At 43.8% G+C, this 18,201-nt stretch overlaps 1 protein-coding gene across 1 annotated transcript in view; it reads right to left on the bottom strand.

The window, feature by feature from the left end:
- Positions 1–17,411, bottom strand: part of INO80C (INO80 complex subunit C) — a 63,023-nt gene extending 45,612 nt beyond the window's left edge. The window contains exon 1 of the mRNA XM_061131357.1: positions 17,149–17,411. The gene's annotated coding sequence lies outside the window, so the exon portion shown is untranslated. The remainder of the gene's footprint in view (positions 1–17,148) is intronic.
- Between the last annotated feature and the right edge of the window lie 790 nt (positions 17,412–18,201).

Below are 18,201 nucleotides of genomic sequence, written 5' to 3'. Positions count from 1 at the left end.
CAGCTCTCTCTGGTTTCAGGCCCCCACAGAGCCCTGTGTGTGCATCTCATCTCTCCTGCCTTCCCTGCCACACACGCGCATCCTCAAGGGCATCTCCGCAGATCCGACTAGAGAGATAAACTGGCCTTTCATGTCCCGATGAAAGAGAAGGACGGACATTCAAATGGGAGAGTCAATTAAAAGAGAACTACCAGTGACTGGAGAGGAAAGTGGCCTTTAGTTGCTCAAGCTGACAGAGAGGTGGAGGAGGGAAGAGCAAAGAGACCCCTCAGTCCCCTTTCTCCCTGCGATGCTGGGATGCCAGGCTTGGGCAGAGAGATTTAGGATTAGATGTGGGGGAAGGGAGGTTGGCATTTTCAGTTGTTTTAAATTGGCCCTAGACATTTACCGCCCTCCAAGAAAAAGTCAGCCTGAGATGTCAAGGAGCCAGGAATGGAAATTCAGCTAAATATGTTTAAAGACAGAGAAAGGTAAAGTAAAGCCATTTCCTATTTGTGTCCTAGCAGGTTCAGCTACTAAACAGATCAGCTTTCTCCAACTCTAGGAGACTCTGTCTACCTGGGGAATATACACTTTGTGTTTATTCTAGACAATTTGGGTCTCACCTGAACGCACAAACCTTTGGAAGACAAGGTCTTAGAAGTTATTCTACTCTCCTGTCCACTGCATCCTTCCCAAGGGGAATGAGGACAGGGCTACCCCAGCTCAAGCGAGAAACTGGGAAGAGGGAAAATATAGGAATGATTTACAAGTGTGTAGATAGATTGGTACACAATGGTAGAGTAGAAGAACATGCGCGCATCTTCTCCGGCCAGAGCACCAAAATCGCAACTAGCTGTTGAACAACCATTGACAGGAAGACACTGGAACCCACCAAAAAAATCTACCCCACACCCCAAGACAAAGGAGAAGCCACAATGAAATGGCAGGAGGGCCACAATTACAATAAAATCAAATCCTATACTTGCAGGGCTACTCACAGACTGGAGAACAATAATACCAAGAGTGTGTACAGATTACTCTCAAAATCTTAGCCCAGACACACCATCAAAAGCAAGCAAAAATCAGAGATCAGAGTGGAAAAGAGGGCTGCTCAAGCAAGGAGGCATCCTTGGCTTCCTGAAATCCTTAAGGGGCAAAGATCTCACAGCTCCTTCAGCTCCTGTGCACCCTTGGCCTGTGGACCAACCAGAGGAATTTCTATCCAAGACCTCGGTTTTCCCGACCATCAAAATAGACACTAAAACCTGGTTCCAGTGACTTCACCAAATGGCATGGAATCAAATACGATTTCATGGCCTTACATAAAAGAGAAACTCTGAAAATTGCACAGAGTCGCACTGTACCCAAAACTCACCCCGTCGTCACCATTGCCAATTACTGAGGCCTTTTTGGAGACTGCTTACCTCTGTAATTCTCCCAAGGATATATTTAGGGCATTCTTGCTTTGTAACTGTCTTTGCGATTTTGCAATACAGTATTCTACTAATTTTAAACACGCACAGTCTCAGCTTACAAACAAGTTGTGTTCCAAAAGTAGATTTGCAGGTTGGTTAGTTGGCTGTCAGAATTCAGTTTCACATGAAAACTGTGCTAAAACAAATCCATGATTCATGTGCAGTCCAACTAGTGGAAAACAATACTGTCACAAGGTGGTAATGAAGCCAAGTGGAAAAATATTATATTACAATTGACCAAGTCAATGGTACAGTGACTAGTTTAAGTCCAGGTGCTTAAAAATTCTCCACTGGGGCTTGAATGCAGCCGTTTCCTGCGTCCTGAAGCCTTGCTCTGGGCATAAAGTAGATAAAACAAGGAGGGGATATGGAAAATTGTGATGGAATTCTTGGCAAGTCCCAGCAACCCACACATTTCTCCCTTAGAACTTCCCGGAGCCAGGCCTCCTCCACCGGCTGTGTCCACTGGCCACTTCCTGGCTCCGCCTCACCCTCAACACACCTCCCCATCTGCTTCCCCCACCTCTGACAAGGATGAGAGCCACACACGAGATGCTACCGTTGAGCAGGAGGAGGGGTTGACATTTCTACTTTTAAATTTACTGAGATAATTTAACTGCATCAAAAAAAGAGAAAGTAGCAGGTCCTCAACTGCCAGTTTCTAACCCAGAGGAGCAGAGCGTTGAATCAAGCACGGGGCACCTCTTCTGTGTCACTGCACAGGCCACACGTTCAGGAAGCAGGCCCTGAATGCGGCACTTACCTGCTGGACAACCCTGACCCTCCCGGCTCATGTCCCATTTCCTGTCCAGATTTCCCAGGTGCCTTTGTTAAGCCTCCTTCCATTGTGTGGACCCAGATTCCCCTAAGGAAGGCTCCTCTGGGTCCTGGCCTCAGAGACACCCTCTGTCTCCAGGGCCCCGTGACTATCTGGCTAAGCAGACAGTCTCTAAACCAGCATGTGCTTTCCACCTCCCACTGTGCCTGCACAAAACTTCCCCGATGACAAACTTTCAAAAATAGGAACACAGTGCGTGCGTCCTAAGTCGTTTCAGTCGTGTCTGACTCTTGGCACCCCCATGGACTGTAGCCCGTCAGGCTCCTCTGTCCATGGGATTCTCCAGGCAAGAGTACAGGAGTGGGTTTCCATGCCCTCCTCCATGGGATCATCCTGACCCAGGGATCGAACCCGCGTCTCTTATGTCTCCTGCATTGGTAAGCAGGTTGTCACCTGGGAAACCTGGGGCAAAGGCAATAGACATGGCTGCGGTGGTCACGCTGGGTCCTGCCTGATTCAGCATCTGCTTGTTCACTGGTCCACCCCTTCAGCACACTGGCTGCACCCAGGCCTTTCTTTAGGTCTTTAGCCAACATTAAACCCCAGTGTGATGGTTGACTTTATGCGTCTATTTGACTGGGCCACAGGATGCCCTTATACTTGGTCAAACACTCTGAGTGTGCCCGTGGGGGTGTTTCTGCATGAGATTCATGTTGGATTCAGCAGGCCAACTGAAGCAGAGGGCTCCCCACAGCCCCCCACCCAACCCCTGTATGGGTGGGCCTCACCCAATCAGTCAAAGGCCTGAATAGAATTGAAAGGTTGACCCTCTCATGACTAAGAGAAAAAACATCCTGACTGATTCCCTTGAGCTGCGACATTAGTCTCCTGCCTTTGGACCCAAACTGAGACACTAGCACTTCTTGTGTATGAAGCCTGCTGGCTTTGGGGCTGGAGCTTCCACCATCAGCTCTCTAGGGTCCCCAACCTGCTGACTGAAGATAATCTGCTGACTGCAGACTGTGGGACTGGTCAGCCTCCAAAATCTCATGAGCTAATTCCTTTTAATAAATTTCCTCTATCTATCTAACTACTTACCTACCTTCCTGTATATCTATCTAAAATAAGCTTCCGTATTTATATATTTTGGGCTTCCCTTGTGGCTCAGTGGTAAAGAATCTGCCTTAAAAAAAAAAAAAAAAAAGAATCTGCCTTCTAAGCATGAGATGTGGGTTTGATTCCTGATCCAGGAAGATACCCTAGAGAAGGAAATGGCTAACCTACCCCAGTACTTTTGTCTAGAAATCTCATGGACAGAGGGGCCTGCTGGGCCACAGTCCCTGGGGTTGCAAAGAGTCAGACACAACTGAGTGACTGAGTGCGCGCACACACACACACACACACACACATACACACACACACACACACCCCTATCTATCTACCCACCTACCTACCTATGTATTTGTGTGTTTTATATACAATGTAAGTATCTCCTATTGCTTCTGTTTTTCCAAAGAACTGTAATTAATGCAACCAGTCTATCCAAAAAAAGAGCAGTTAGGATTGAAAGTGTTCATAACAATGAACAGGATGTCAGTGATCTTCAGCCAAAATCCGCCAGGGACACACATTGAGGAAGCACGTACACCATGAGGAGCATGGAGCATCTCTATAAGAGGGTGTTAGAACCCATTGTAGAATTTGGACTTTGATGGTGATCGAGGAGGATCCGAGAAAGCAATGGATTGCACAAAAAAGTGAGACAATTCTATGATTTTCTCAACAAATACCTTCTCTCTGGGGAGGGCCGAGTAGAGCAGGGATAAAGCTGTGCTTAGCAAAGATGCAGCCGTCACTCATTTTAGCCAAGAGGGGGGTTTTGGAAGTTTGTGGGTGGCACGGTGACTTCGGTTTCCCTGTGCTCGGTCACAGGGATGAAGTGGCCTGTGCCGTCTCACTTTGTCATGGACTCAAAGGGGTCTTTCCTGACGGTGGTGCTCTGTGAGATTGTTTGTGGCACCCCCCACCCCATATTCTCGGTCACTTCCAGTTCCCTAGTTCTCCCCTTCCCTCCCCACCCCCTGGCCTGCCCCTCCACCCAGAAGAGAGCTGAAAGCTTATCCAGGGAGGCAGACAGGCTGGGTCTCCCCTGTGTAGATGGAGGGTTTCTGGGTTCTTCTGAGGGGAGTAACCCCAAATACACACACGCGTTTCTCCTGCTTCTCATGACTCCCTTTCCAAATCTTTCTGCTCTGTATTGTTACCAAAACCCAACCACTGTGCCGAACACTTTACACACATTCTCATACTCGACCCTTAAAATAACCTTAGAGAGTAAATATAGTAGTGTTTTTATTTTGATGGTGGGGTAACTCAGGTACACATAGGGTAAAAAAACAATAACAACAACAAAGCAAAACCTGACGACAAAGAAAACTCCACTCCACCCACTGCTGAAAAGTCCCTCCGGCACTTGATCACGAGGCATGCTGTGCATCTGTGCAGGATGGCAAAATCAGAGAACTTCCTTTCCACCTGCACACCATTTCCAGAGTAGAGTGTCATTTGGCCCTGGACCAAAACCCCGCATGGCTCCCTACTGCCTAGAGAATGGAGCCCACATGCCCTTTCATCAAGACCCCGGCCAGTGTTGAGACTCTGTCTCGACTACGCTGGTGTCCTTAGCTCCTCCCTTTTTCTTAAGTGAACTCCCCGTTGGGGCCACAGCTGGACATTCACTGCCCCCCTGAATAGGGCAAGTGCATTTGAACATTCATGCCACTCCCTCCAGCTGGAATATTCCCTGACGTCCATCCAATCTCAGTTCCACCCCTCCTTTCAACTCAGGTCTGAGTTCCTCTGTGCAGTTTTCCTGGCAGATATCCTGTGCTATTTCATATTCTTATTTATATTTTCATGAATCACCCTTGTTGTCCCAATAAGACCCATGGTAGCTAATTTGCAAAACAACCACAATAGTTTCTCCTTCGCCTTGTGACTTGCCTTGGCCACTTCTACCTCCAAGAGGCAGAGTCTGTGTCTTCACTCTTTTGAGTCTGGGTTTATATGTAAGTATGACTTGTTTTGGCCGATGAAACATTAGAAAATCCTGAGATCACTGTGTGAAGAGCCTGGGCTAGCCAGCTAAGGGGTAGAAACCATAAGGAGAAGAGATGGATCCTTCAGCTGACCTTCCAAAGATGGGCGATTCTAGACCAAACAGCCTGCCAAATGTGTGAGCAAGGCCATCCTACATTGTCCAGTCCCAGTTAAGCTGTCCAGGTCACAAAAGCCATCCTAGCCAACTCACTGTGAACAAGCAGTAGATGTTTGTTTTTACAAGCCAGCACAGTTTAGAATGGTTTGCTATGCAGCACAAGCTAACAAATACAAGATTCTAAATGCCCTAGGTCAGGTACTGAGCTCTGACCCCTCACCTTATCTGAATCCTCGAAATCCAGTCTTGATCATGATAGCTGGTCCTCAATGAATGTTTGGTTTTGATGATAACAACTCTAATAAAGAATGTTGAGGAATTCCCTGGTGGTCTAGTGGCTAGGGCTCAGAGCTTTAGTTGCTGAGGGCCCAGGTTCAATCTCTGGTTGGGGAACCAAGATCCCACAAGCCACACGATCTGGCCAAAACAACAAAAACAACAACAACAATTTGAAAAAAGAGAAGAATTCTGAGAGCTGGCGATTGAAGGAGGCCAAGCCTAGCCTTCAGAGAGGATGGAGATTTGGGCGTGCCTGGTTTTCAAGCTTAAAACTGGACTGAGCCAACTGGGTATTATCAAAGTTCATGTTAACATACTTAACATATCAGGAAATTCCCTTCTCTGACAGGACACCTTAGCTGTGTACTAACTTGGCCACAGGTGCTGGATTCAGCTGACGGAGTAGCAGGAAGGGGTTCTCTTTGGGAAAAGAGATGCAGCTTGTGGGGGTGACCTCTCACATTTTCTCCTTCCTTCCATTTATCTAGTGTTTACTGAGCTCTCACCACGTGCCTGGTGGTGCAGTGGGGACCAAGGAAATGAACCAGTCCGATCCTGGCCCTCAAGGGGCTCTAGGTCTGACCATCTGCTGGCTCAGGTTCGACAAGAAGAGTAAGAGAGCTCCTGTTCTAGGGCTCATCTTTCTGAACAAATTGACCATTTCATGATTTTAGCTCTTCTACTTGTGGGAACTGATAGACAATTTTCCAAGTCTTTTAAGTTTGCATGTGTGTAATTAGTCGTTCAGTCGTGTCCGACTCTTGGCAACTCCCTGGACAGTAACCTGCCAGGCTCCTCTGTCCATGCAGATTCTCCAGGCAAGAATACTGGAGTGGGTAGCCTTTCCCTTCTCCAGGGGATCTTCCCAGGGATCGAAGCCAGGTCTCAGCAGGGAAACCCCAAGTCTTTAAGTTTACATTTTCTTAACCAAATTGAACTGTTCTTAAGAAAATTAGTAAAAATTAATAGGACTTAATGGTATAATCAGGCTTCCCAGGTGGCACTAGTGGTAAAGAATCTACCTGCCAATGGAGGAGACTTAAGAGACGTGAGTTCGATCCCTGGGTCAGGAAGATCCCCTGGAGGAGAGCATGGCAACCCACTCCAGTATTCTTGCCTGCAGAGTCCCATGGACAGAGGACCCTCGCGGGCTATAGTCCATGGGGTCACAAACAGTCGGACAAACCTGAAGCGACTTAGCATGCAATGGTATAGTCATCTAACTCCAGATGTAACAAAACTTTGTGCAGCTGGGTTGTAGGTGCCACATATTCCAATATCAAGACCTCAGACCACAGTAGAAAAATGAAAGGCAGCGATGCCTGGTCCTCCAAAGGTTCAGCGACACCCTGCCTGATAGCCAAGGGCCTGACCGTGGCTCCTCAGGTGGGTTATAGTAATCACACACCCAGTCATGGATCCCTGGGTATCGAGTGCTTATTATTTAAGCACTCTATTCTTTGCAATTCTCTCAGCAAGCCTGTGAGACAGGAACTACTATGATTTCTCTTTTACAGATGAGGAAACGGAAGCACGAAAAAGTTAAGCAACTTGCCTAAAGCCACAGAGCTATTAAGTGGCAGATCTGGGGCTCAACCTCAGTGTTTTTGTCTTTATCTTTGGTAAAGCCTGCACCGCTTCAGACTCGGCCTGCTGACAGCACGGCCGTGTGTCCCTGGTCTCCCTTCCTTCCCTCCCACGCCAGAGCAGCAGCCTGCCTGCAGCCCAGGACTTCCTTGCAGGTGGCAAGTACCCTCGTGCTGTTTTTGCTCTTAGAGGATTGGAAGTGCTTCTGACACAGCACTTTACTTCCTGTTTGGTTTATTTTTTATTTGTTTGAGCTGAAGCTCAAAACAAATAAGAGAGCCTGACCTGTTTCCTCCAGGCAACTTCTGAAGGAGAGCCTTCCAGAATTCAGTCAGCGCTTAGCTGACACCAGCCCAGAGCCAGGCTGCAAGGGACTTGGGAGAATTTGCGAGGCTCGCTGGAGCTCCTGTCATGCAGCCACGGCCACAGTCGCCACTGATTAAGTGACAGAGTCTGAATCCAAGAGGCAGGACGCGACCTCACCTGCCAGGACCACACCCAGTCTTTTCTACGTTCAGTTATAGAAATTTGTTAAGAACAAGAGAAAACCCTTGCAGATGGCTCCCTACCTGGATGTGGTTCCCAGCCCTTCCCTTCCCTCTGTTGCACCCCCAAACCCCCCAAGCCGCTTCTCTCCCTCCCTCTCCTCTCAGCCCAGCACTTCCCTCTCACCTCCTCTCCCCTCCCCCTTCACTTGCCATCTCCTTTCCTTCTGGTAAAGTCCAACCTATAGGAACTTCCTCATAATTCAGATGACTTTTCTGTGTTACCATGGCTACGCGCAGCTACCAAGGTTTTTCAGCAAAGTCACTTCTCCCCTGCACTTTTCGTAGGAAATCTACACTCCACATCTCATTCTTCCCCACTTGCCCTGTTTGGGCAAAACTCCAGCCCCAGGCCCTCCAACGTCTGTAGGTGTTTTTTAACAGCCACATCTCTTTTGTATCAACTCTGTTGATGTATTTTGAACACTTTTGGATACTGTTGTTCAGTCACTAAGTTGTGTCCAAATAATCGGTGCTTTTGAACTATGGTGTTGGAGATGACTCTTGAGAGTCCCTTGGACAGCAAGGAGATCAAACCAATCAATCCTAAAAGAAATAGACCCTGCACATTCTTTAGAAGGACTGGTGCTGAAGCTGAAGCGCCAATACTTTGGCCACCTGATGGAAGAACTGATCCATTGGAAAAGAGCCTGATGCTGGGCAAGATTGAAGGCAGGAGGAGAAGGGAGCAACAGAGGATGAGATGGTTGGATGGCATCACTGACTCAATGGACATGAGTTTGAGCAAGCTCTGGGAGATAGTGAAGGACAGGAAAACCTGACATGCTGCAGTCTGTGGGGTCGCAAAGAGTCAGTCATGACTGAGCAACTGAACAACAGCAAGTTGTATCCGGCTCTTTGCAACCCCATGAACTGCAGCACACCAGGCTTCCCTGTCCTTCACCGTCTCCCAGAGCTGACTCAAACTCATGTCCATTGAGTCAGTGATGCCATCCAACCATCTTGTCCTCTGTCATCCCCTTCTCCTCCTGCCCTCAGTCTTTCCCAGCATCAAGGTCTTTTTCAGTGAGTCTGCACTTCACATCAGGTGGCCAAAGTATTGGAGTTTCAGTTTCAGCATCAGTCTTTCCAATGAATATTCAGGGTTGATTTCCTTTAGAATTGGCTGGTTTGATCTCTTTGCTGTCCCAGAGTCTTCTCAGCATCACAATTGGAAAGCATCAATTCTTCAGTGCTCAGCCTTTCTTATGGTCCAAATTTCCCATCCATACATGACTACTGGAAAAAGCATAGTTTTGACTATATGGACCTTTTTCAGCAAAGTGATGTCTCTACTTTTTAATATACTGTCTAGGTTTGTCATAGCTTTCCCTCCATAGAGCAAGCATCTTTTAATTTCATGGCTGCAGTCACCATCTGCAGTGATTTTGGAGCCCAAGAAAATAAAATCTGACACTGTTTCCACTTTTTCCCCATCTGTTTGCCATGAAGTGATGGGACCAGATGCCATGATCTTAGTTTTCTGAATGTTAAGTTTTAAGCCAGCTTTTTCACTCTCCTCTTTCACTTTCATCAAGAGGCTTTTTAGTTCCTCTTCACTTTCTGCCATAGGATGGATATCTGAGGTTATTGATATTTCTCCCAGCAATCTTGATTCCAGTTTGAGCTTTTTCCAGCCCAGCATTTTGCGTGATTTACTCTGCATATAAGTTAAATAAGCAGGGTGACAATGTACAGCCTTAACATACTCCTTTCTCAATTTTGAACCAGTCTGTTGTTCCATGTCCAGTTCTAACTGTTGCTTCTTGACCTGCATACAGGTTTCTCGGGGAACAGGTAAAGTGGTCTGATATTCCCATCTCTTTCAGAATTTTCCACAGTTTATTGTGATCCACACAGTCAAAGGCTTTAGTAGTCAGTGAAGCAGAAATAGATGTTTTTCTGGAATTCTCTTGCTTTTTCTTTGTTCCAACAGTTGTTGGCAATTTGATCTCTGGTTCCTCTGCCTTTTCTAAATCCAACTTGTAGGTCTGGAAGTTCTTGGTTCATGTACTGTTGAAGCCTAGCTTGAGTGACTCTGAACATTAACTGGCTTGCATGTGAAATGAGCACAATTGTACAGTAGTTTGAACATTTTTTGGCATTGCTTTTCTTTGGGATTGGGATGAAAACTGACCTTTTCCAGTCCTGTGTCCCCTGCTGAGTTTTCCAAATTTGCTGACATATTGAATGCAGCACTTTAACAGCATCATCTTTTGGGATTTGAAATAGCTCAGCTGGAATTGCATCACATCCACTAGCTTTGTTTGTAATAATGCTTCTTAAGGCCCACTTGACTTTGTACTCCAGGATGTCCGGCTCTAGGTGAGTGATCACATCATTGTGCTTTTTCCAGGTCATTAAGACCTTTTTGTACCATTTTGTATTCTTGCCACACTCTTCCCTGGTAGCTCAGCTGGTAAAGAATCCACCTGCCATGCAGGAGACCCCAGTTCGATTCCTGGGTCGGGAAGATCCCCTGGGGGGTGGGGGGCATGGCAACCCACTCCAGTATTCTTGCCTGGAGAATCCCCACAGACTGAGGAGCTGGGAGGGTTACAGTCCATGGGATCACAAAGAGTTGGACACGACTGAGTATCTAAGCATAAGCACAGCATACCTCTCAATCTCTTAAATCTCTTCTGATTCTGTTAGCACTTTCTCCCATCAAATTAGGTAATTCCAAATACATCGGTACCATGTTCTCTATGAAACTCACCTGGCTTACTTAGTGAAATGTGGACAACTTGAACTTGCACTTTTGCAAGGGGCTTGACAAGAGCCGAATTGTGAATCCTGAGTTAGCGCCCCAGAGGCAAGGCAGGAACAAACCAGACACCTACCCTAAGGAAATTGTCCCGCCCACCAGGATCGGGGGAGCTTGTGAAAACAGCTAAGAAAACACCCAGAGCTCAGCTTCCTCTCCAAGCCCTTGCTGAACAAAAGGTCCTGAATCTGGTACAAAGAAAGACTATGCCCTCTGAAATCAGGCAGAATTAAGTGTTATTCTCAAGTCTGTTACTGAACTAATTGTGCTGTGAGAGCTTGGGCAGGTTCCTTACCCTCTCTGAATCTCAGTAGTCTTTCTTTCAAAGTTCTTGGAAGAAATAAAAGGGCTAGTGCACATAAAAGGGCCTAAAGTAGTTCTTGGCACACACTCAACAGAGAGTAACTGCTGAATTCTAGTTACTATCATGAGCGAAACCCTCCGAGGCAGCATTGAGATTCAAAGCTGAGCACAGGAAGCAGATACCAAGGTTATCAAATAATCAGGCTGCACAACTGGTAACTAAACCAGAAATCATGGTCTGAACACTCTGAAGTTGAGGATATAAGCATCAATGAGAAGCTAAGTCACCAAGTCTCATTAGACGCTGTTACAAGAGCAATGTCCAAGCATCATCGGGTGGAAACTGACCCAGCAAAGGAACCACGCAGCTGCTGCTTTCAGGGTCCTCTTTCCTCTCCTTGGCACATAGGAGATGTGCTGGAATGTGTGGTAGGCAGGCCAAGAGCCAGGGCCAGAAGAGTGTGAGGGAGAGAAACCCAGATCCCTGCTCAAGCCCAAGAAAGAAGGCTGAGCACACACAGATAGGGATTTGACCTGAGCTAATTCAACAGGACTCGTGAGTGTGGGGTTGGGTCCAAGCCTTGAACCTTCAACTTGAAAAATATGTCATGCAGAAGATTCTTAAGTTGAGTGCATATGAGAAAGATAAATGAGACGTTTCCTGACATCAGTAACAACAGGGGCTACATCACCAGTGCTCTGCATACTAAGAGATTATACCTACAAAAGCAGCCACTAGCCCAAGTCCTCTTTCTAGGACCTGTAAGAGTAGATCAAGTAAAACTAATGGGAGCTCTTTCTTTGGAAGTTATTTCCCAGGAAGAGGTGGCAGGGAGTGGGGCAGAGAATTTGTCACATGTCTGTTGGAAGGTGAGGGGCTGGTGTTTGAGAAAAATCTAAGGGTGAGACATGGTAGTTAAAGCTTCTCCTGGGGCTTTCCTGGTGGCTCAGTGGGTAAAGTGACTGCCCTCAATGTGGGAGACCTGGGTTCGATCCCTGGGTCGGGATGATCCCCTGGAGAAGGAAATGGCAACCCACTCCAGTACTCTTGCCTGGAAAATGCCACGGATGGAGGAGCCTGGTAGGCTACAGTCCATAACACAACAAAGAGTCATAACACAACTGAGCAACTTCACTTCACTTCTCACTGGTGGAGGAAGAAGGCAAACCAGCTACACTTCCAGAGACAAAGAAACGCAAGTCTCACCACGGGTCAGCTGTGAACTTCCCAAGAGGAAGCACAGTCTTGAACAGGACTCTGCCCAGAGGCCGTCCCAGGGAGTGAGGTAACCCCACAGAGGGTATATGCGGGGTGCACTTTGGAACCAGGAAGGAGTCATAGGTTCCAGCTGGAGGAAGCACAGTCCAGGGCAGAAAATTGCAAGCCGCAGAAGACTACACTACACATCCACACTGTGTGTATGTGTTGGGTGGGGGGATTAGCATCTGAACATGAGCCACACACCCAGAGGGCACCAAACCAGACGACAATAGTACAGATCTAGTAAAAAACTTCTCTATTCCCCTTATCTTCCTGTCTCCTTGAGTCAACCAGGAGAAGCTAGAGGCAGGACAGGACAGTAGAAGAAAACAAGATGAGGAAACAAGGAAGAAAAACCTGGTCATCCATACCTATCCTCACCCCCTCCATGTTGCCTAACTGAGCATGATCTTAACCAGCTGAGAGGAGCTTAATCCAGGTGAAAGATACATTTTTTTTTCTTTTCTCAACTTCATTGAGATATAATTGACAAAAATATGCATTTAAGGTGTACAGCATGGTTGTTTCATATAAATACACATTGTAAAGTGATCACCACAATCTAGCCAATTAGAAATCATTACCTCCTACAGTTACCATTCTGGGGGTTTGTTTTGTTTTTTCCCCCTCCCCTCTGGCAATCACCTTTTGCTCTCTGTATGTATTCGTCTATTTCTGTTTTGTTATATTTGTTCATTTCTTTTGTGTTTTAGCTTCCACATGTAAATGAAGGCATACTGTGTTTTCCTTTCTCTATCTGACTCACCTCACTTAGCATGAGCTCCTCTAGGTACATCCATGTTGCCACAAATGGCAAGATTTCATTGTGGGTTGAGGGCTGTGTAATATTCTACTATATATCTATCTTCTATCTATCTGTCTAATCTTCTTTGTCCATTCATCTATTGAGAATTAACATTTAAGTTACTTCCATATTTTGGCTAATGCTGCAACAAACATATGGGTACGTGTATCTTTTAGAGTTAGTGTCTTTGTTTTCTTTGAAAAAAATACTCCAAAGTGGACTTGCTGGATCATGTGGTAGTTTTATTTTTAATTTTTTGGGGAAACTTCATACTGTTTTCCATAGTAGCTATGCCAATTTACAGTCCTTCCAACAGTGCATGAGGGTGCCTTTTTCTCCACATCCTTTGTGGTCTTTTTGATGATAGCCATTCCAATGGGTGTGAGGTAGTATCTCATTGTAGCTTTGATTTGTATTTCCCTAATAATTAGTAATATTGAGCATCTCCTCATGTGCCTGTTAGCTATCTGTATGTCTTCTTTGGAAAAAATGTTTATTCAGGTCTTCTGCCCATTTTCTGTTAGAGCTGTGTGTTTTTTTTAAACGTTGAGTTGTATGAGTTCTTTGTATATTTTGGTCATAAATCCCTGATTAGATATATCATTTGCAAATATCTTCTCCCATTCAGTAAGCAGGTCTTTCATTTTGTTGATAGTTTCTTTCCCTGTGCAAAAACGTTTTGACTTGAAGTAGTTCCATTTGTTTATTTTTGTTTCCCTTGCCTGAGGAGATATATACAAAAAGATATTGCTAAGACTAGTGTTAAAGAGTATTCAGCCTATATTTTCTGCTAAGATTTTTATGGCTTCAGGTCTTACATTTAGCTTCTAACCCATTTTAAGTTTATTTTTGTGTATGAAGTAACAAGTAGTCCAACTTGGTTCTTTTGCATACAGCTGTCTAGTTTTGCCAGCATCAGTTTTTGAAGATATTGTCTTTCTTCCTTTGTCATAGATTAATTGCCCATATAAGTGCAGATTCATTTCTGGGCTCTCTATTATATTGCATCTATTTATGTGTCTGTTTTTGTGCCAGTACCATATTGTTTTTATGAATGTAGTTTTGTAGTATAATTTGAAATCAGGGACCATGATACTTCCAACTTTGTTCTTTCTCAAGGCATTTGAGGTCTACAAATTTTGGAATTATTTGTTCTAGTTCTGTGAAAAAAATTTCAGTGGTATTTTAACAAGGATTGCATTAAATCTGTAGATGGCTTTGGGTAGTATGGTCATTTTAACAATATCAATACTAACCATGAGGATGATCTGTCTTTCCATTTATGCCATCTTCAACTTCTTTCATCAACGTCTTATAGTTTCCAAGTACAGATTTTTTACCTCCTTGGTTATACGTATTCCCAGGTATTTTTTTTTTTTATATAATTGTAAATGGGACTGCTTAATTTTTCTTTCTGATAGTTAATTGTTAATGTAGAGACACAAAAGATTTCCATATATTAATTTTGCATCCTGCAACTTTACTGAATTTATTTATTAGTCCTAACAATTTTTTTTGGTGGTGTTTTTCAGGTTTTCTCTACATAGCATCATGTCCTCTACAAATGGTAAAAGTTTTCCTTCTTCACTTCCAATTTGCATTCATTTTATTTATTTTTCTTGTCTGATTACTGTGACTAGGACTTCCAATATTTTGAATAAAAATGTCAGGAGTGGGGATCCTTGTCTTGGTCTTGATTTTACAGAAAATGCTTTCAGCTTTTTATCATTGAGTATGGTTATAACTGTGGGTTTATGATATATGGCTCTTCTTATGTTGAGGAACGTTCCTTTGATACCCACTTGGTTGAGAATTGATGTTGACTTTTGTCAAAAGTTTTTTGCATCTATTTAGATGTTCATAAGATTTTTATTCTTAAATTTATTGATGTGGTGTATCATATTGATTGATTTGTAGGTATTCAACCATTCTTGAATTCATTAGAATCTTTTAAAGAGAGAATTCCCCACGGTGGAAGTGTTTCAATTAATGGAAGGATCACAGCAGATTCAACCACTCTGTGAATAAATTACTATATATATCAAAAGCTATTTTCCATTCTGGTTCAGTTAAAATGACATAAGCACACTTTGTTCTGTTATTTCCACTAAATACAACTAAAAATTACAGGAAAAAATATGTGGAGGAACTGTTAAAGATTTTGGAGGGAAAAAAATAGGAAAATTGCATAAGAAAATCAAAACTCCAAATAAGATTGATTCATGGGTGAATTTCCTGTATCTTTTCTTACTCCAATGTCCCGTAGTTTATAATTAAAGGCAATGAAACCTGGAACTGTGTACTAGGGGTGGTGAAAAAGATCTCTACAAGAAACTCTTTCTTGTTTGAGAAGGAGTAAGAGGACCCATAAAGCTCAGAGATAATGGGAGGAATCCCCCATATTTTTAGTTATTTCTATCTTCTCCACCTAAACCTCTAGGCACCAAAATTCAAAAGCATCACTATGATGGTGATAGTGACGGCAACAGCAGCTGAACAGGCACCTAAAACAACAAGGGAACAGCATCCTTCTCTCTGACCAAAGGGACTGTAGTTTCAAGAGCACAGGAATCATTTGCATTGATTTTTATCTCTATCTTCGCTCCTCCTGCTTGGCTTTGGAGGTAGACATAGTCAGAAATATGCCATAGGATAGGTTAGTGTTAGTCACTAGGTCATGTCCGACAGTTTGTGACCCCATAGACTATAGCCCACCAGGCTCCTCTGTGCATGGGATTCTCTAGGCAAGAATACTGGAGTGGATTGCCATTCCCTTCTCCAGGGGATCTTCCTGACCAGGATCAAACCTGGGACTCCCGCACTGCAGGCAGATTCTTTACCATCTGAGCCACCAGGGAAGCCCCAAATATGCCATAGAGTGAGGAAATGCAAACTCCAGCTTTCCAGTCACAAGACCAGTAGAGGTCCCAAGGGGCCAGAAAATGTCACAGAGATCATGGCGAAGAAGAAACTTAAGGAAGCAGCACCATAAAGTTGAATGTGTCGTCTAGGTTCATTCTTGAGCCAATGAAAAAGAGAAGAAAATTAGAGTCCACCATCCATCATTAACATAGAAACAGTATCCTTAACAGAATACTAACAAACTGATTCCAGCAATAAAAAGGATAATTCACCACAGCTACATGGGATTATTTTCAAGACTGGAAGAATGGTTTAAATTTGAAAATCATTTAACATAACCTGCCATATGAACAGGCCAAAGAAGAAAAACCACAAACAATTATATAAGTTAATGCAGAAAAACTACTTGAAAAATTCAATATCCTTTCATGAAAAAAAAGAAAAACTGAGCAAAGTAGAAATAGAAGGCAAATTATTTAAATTGCTAACAAGTGTCTATAAAAATAAACAAAAAACCATATCCAGTATCACAATGGTGAAAGATGGCTTCAACAATTCAATAAAAAAATGAACAAAAGACTTAGACATTTTACCAAAGAGGATGTGAAGATGGCAACCAAGCACATATAAAGATGTTCAACACCAATAACCATTAAGAAAATGCAAATTAAAACCACAATGAGAAACCACTGCACACTTATTTGGATAGCTTCTGAAAAAAATAAAGACAATATCAAGTGCTAATGGTAATAAAGATTAACTGGAACCCTCATTCTTTGCTAGGGAGAATGCAAAATGGTATAGGCATGTACAGTTTGAAAGTTTCTTATAAAGTTAAACACATGCTCACCTTATGACCAGGCAATCATATTTACCCCAAACAAATAATGTTCACACAAACACCTGTACACAAATGTCTATAGCAACTCTTTTCATAATTACCAAAAATTAGAAATAGCTCAAATGTCTTCAACAGGTAAATGATTAAAAAAAAAACTGTGGTGTCTGTATGTAATAGAAGACCTTTTAGCAATAAAAAGAATGATCATAAAAGTATTATGCTGAATTTAAAAAAACTGGTCCCCAAATTTACATATCATGTGATTTCTTTTATATGACATTTGGAAAAGGCAACACTATAGGGAAGTTTATTGGTTTTTCTATTGCTTCATAACAAATGCTCACAAACTTAGTAGCTTAAAGCAATGCATAATTATCTCACAGTTTCTGTGGGTCAGGAGTCAGAGCTCTGATTAGCTGAGTCTTATACTCAGGTCTTATACTCACAAGGCTGAAATCAACATGTCAGTCATGCTGTGTCCTATGTGAAGGCTCAACCAGGGAGCATTCCTTTTCTAGCTCATTCAGGTTGTTGGCAGATGTCATTTGCAGGTCTGTGACTGAGGGTGCTGGCTTCTTCCTGGCTGTGGGCTGGAAACTATCCTCAGGTCCTGGGTTTCCTGCCACATAGCCCTCCTCCCAGACAGTCACACAGGATAGTTTGCTTTTTTTAAGCAAACTTAAAGTAGAAGTGTGTCTCTTGTAAAAGAGTGTCTCTTGCTCCAATCTGCTAAAAATAAACTGCTATATAATACAACGCGATCATGGGAGTGACCTTTGCTACATAATAATCTAACCAAGAAAGTGACCAAGATCCAATAATCCTGGCCATATTCTACTAGCTAGAAGTAAGTCATAGGTCATTCCCACACCCAAGATTGGGGAGATGATATAGGTTATACCTCTGGAAGTGAAGTTCATGGAGGACGTTTTAGAATTAGGCCAACTACAATAAGAGGAAAGTGGCTGCAAGAATTGAGGCATAAGGGGAATGGTTGGTGGACAAACAAGCCATAGAGCCAGTTTTCAGGGGTAATGGAACTATCTGTATCCTGAGTGTTTTGGTGATTACATGAATCTACAGATACGTTAAAACTCATACTATACACACACACACATATGTACTATATATACTTCCCTGATAGCTCAGCTGGTAAAGAATCCACCTGCAAGGCAGGAGACCCCAGTTTAATCCCTGGGTTAGGAAGATCTGCTAGAGAAGGGATAGACTACCCACTCCAGTATTCTTGGGCTTCCCTGGTGGCTCAGCTGGTAAAGAATCTGCCTGCAATGTGGGAGTCCTGGGTTTGGTCCCTGGGTTGGGAAGATCCCCTGGAGAAGGGAAAGGCTACCCACTCCAGTATTCTGGCCTGGAGAATTCCATGGACTGTATAGTCCATGGGGATGCAAAGAGTCAGACACAACTGAGCAACTTCTTCCACTCTCAACTTTCATACACACACAGGTCAATTTTACTGAATATAAATTTAAGAAATGAAG

The sequence above is a fragment of the Dama dama genome, chromosome 27 (genome assembly GCF_033118175.1).
Source record: "Dama dama isolate Ldn47 chromosome 27, ASM3311817v1, whole genome shotgun sequence".
Lineage (NCBI taxonomy): Eukaryota > Metazoa > Chordata > Mammalia > Artiodactyla > Cervidae > Dama > Dama dama.
This window is presented reverse-complemented; position numbering and strand designations above follow the sequence as displayed.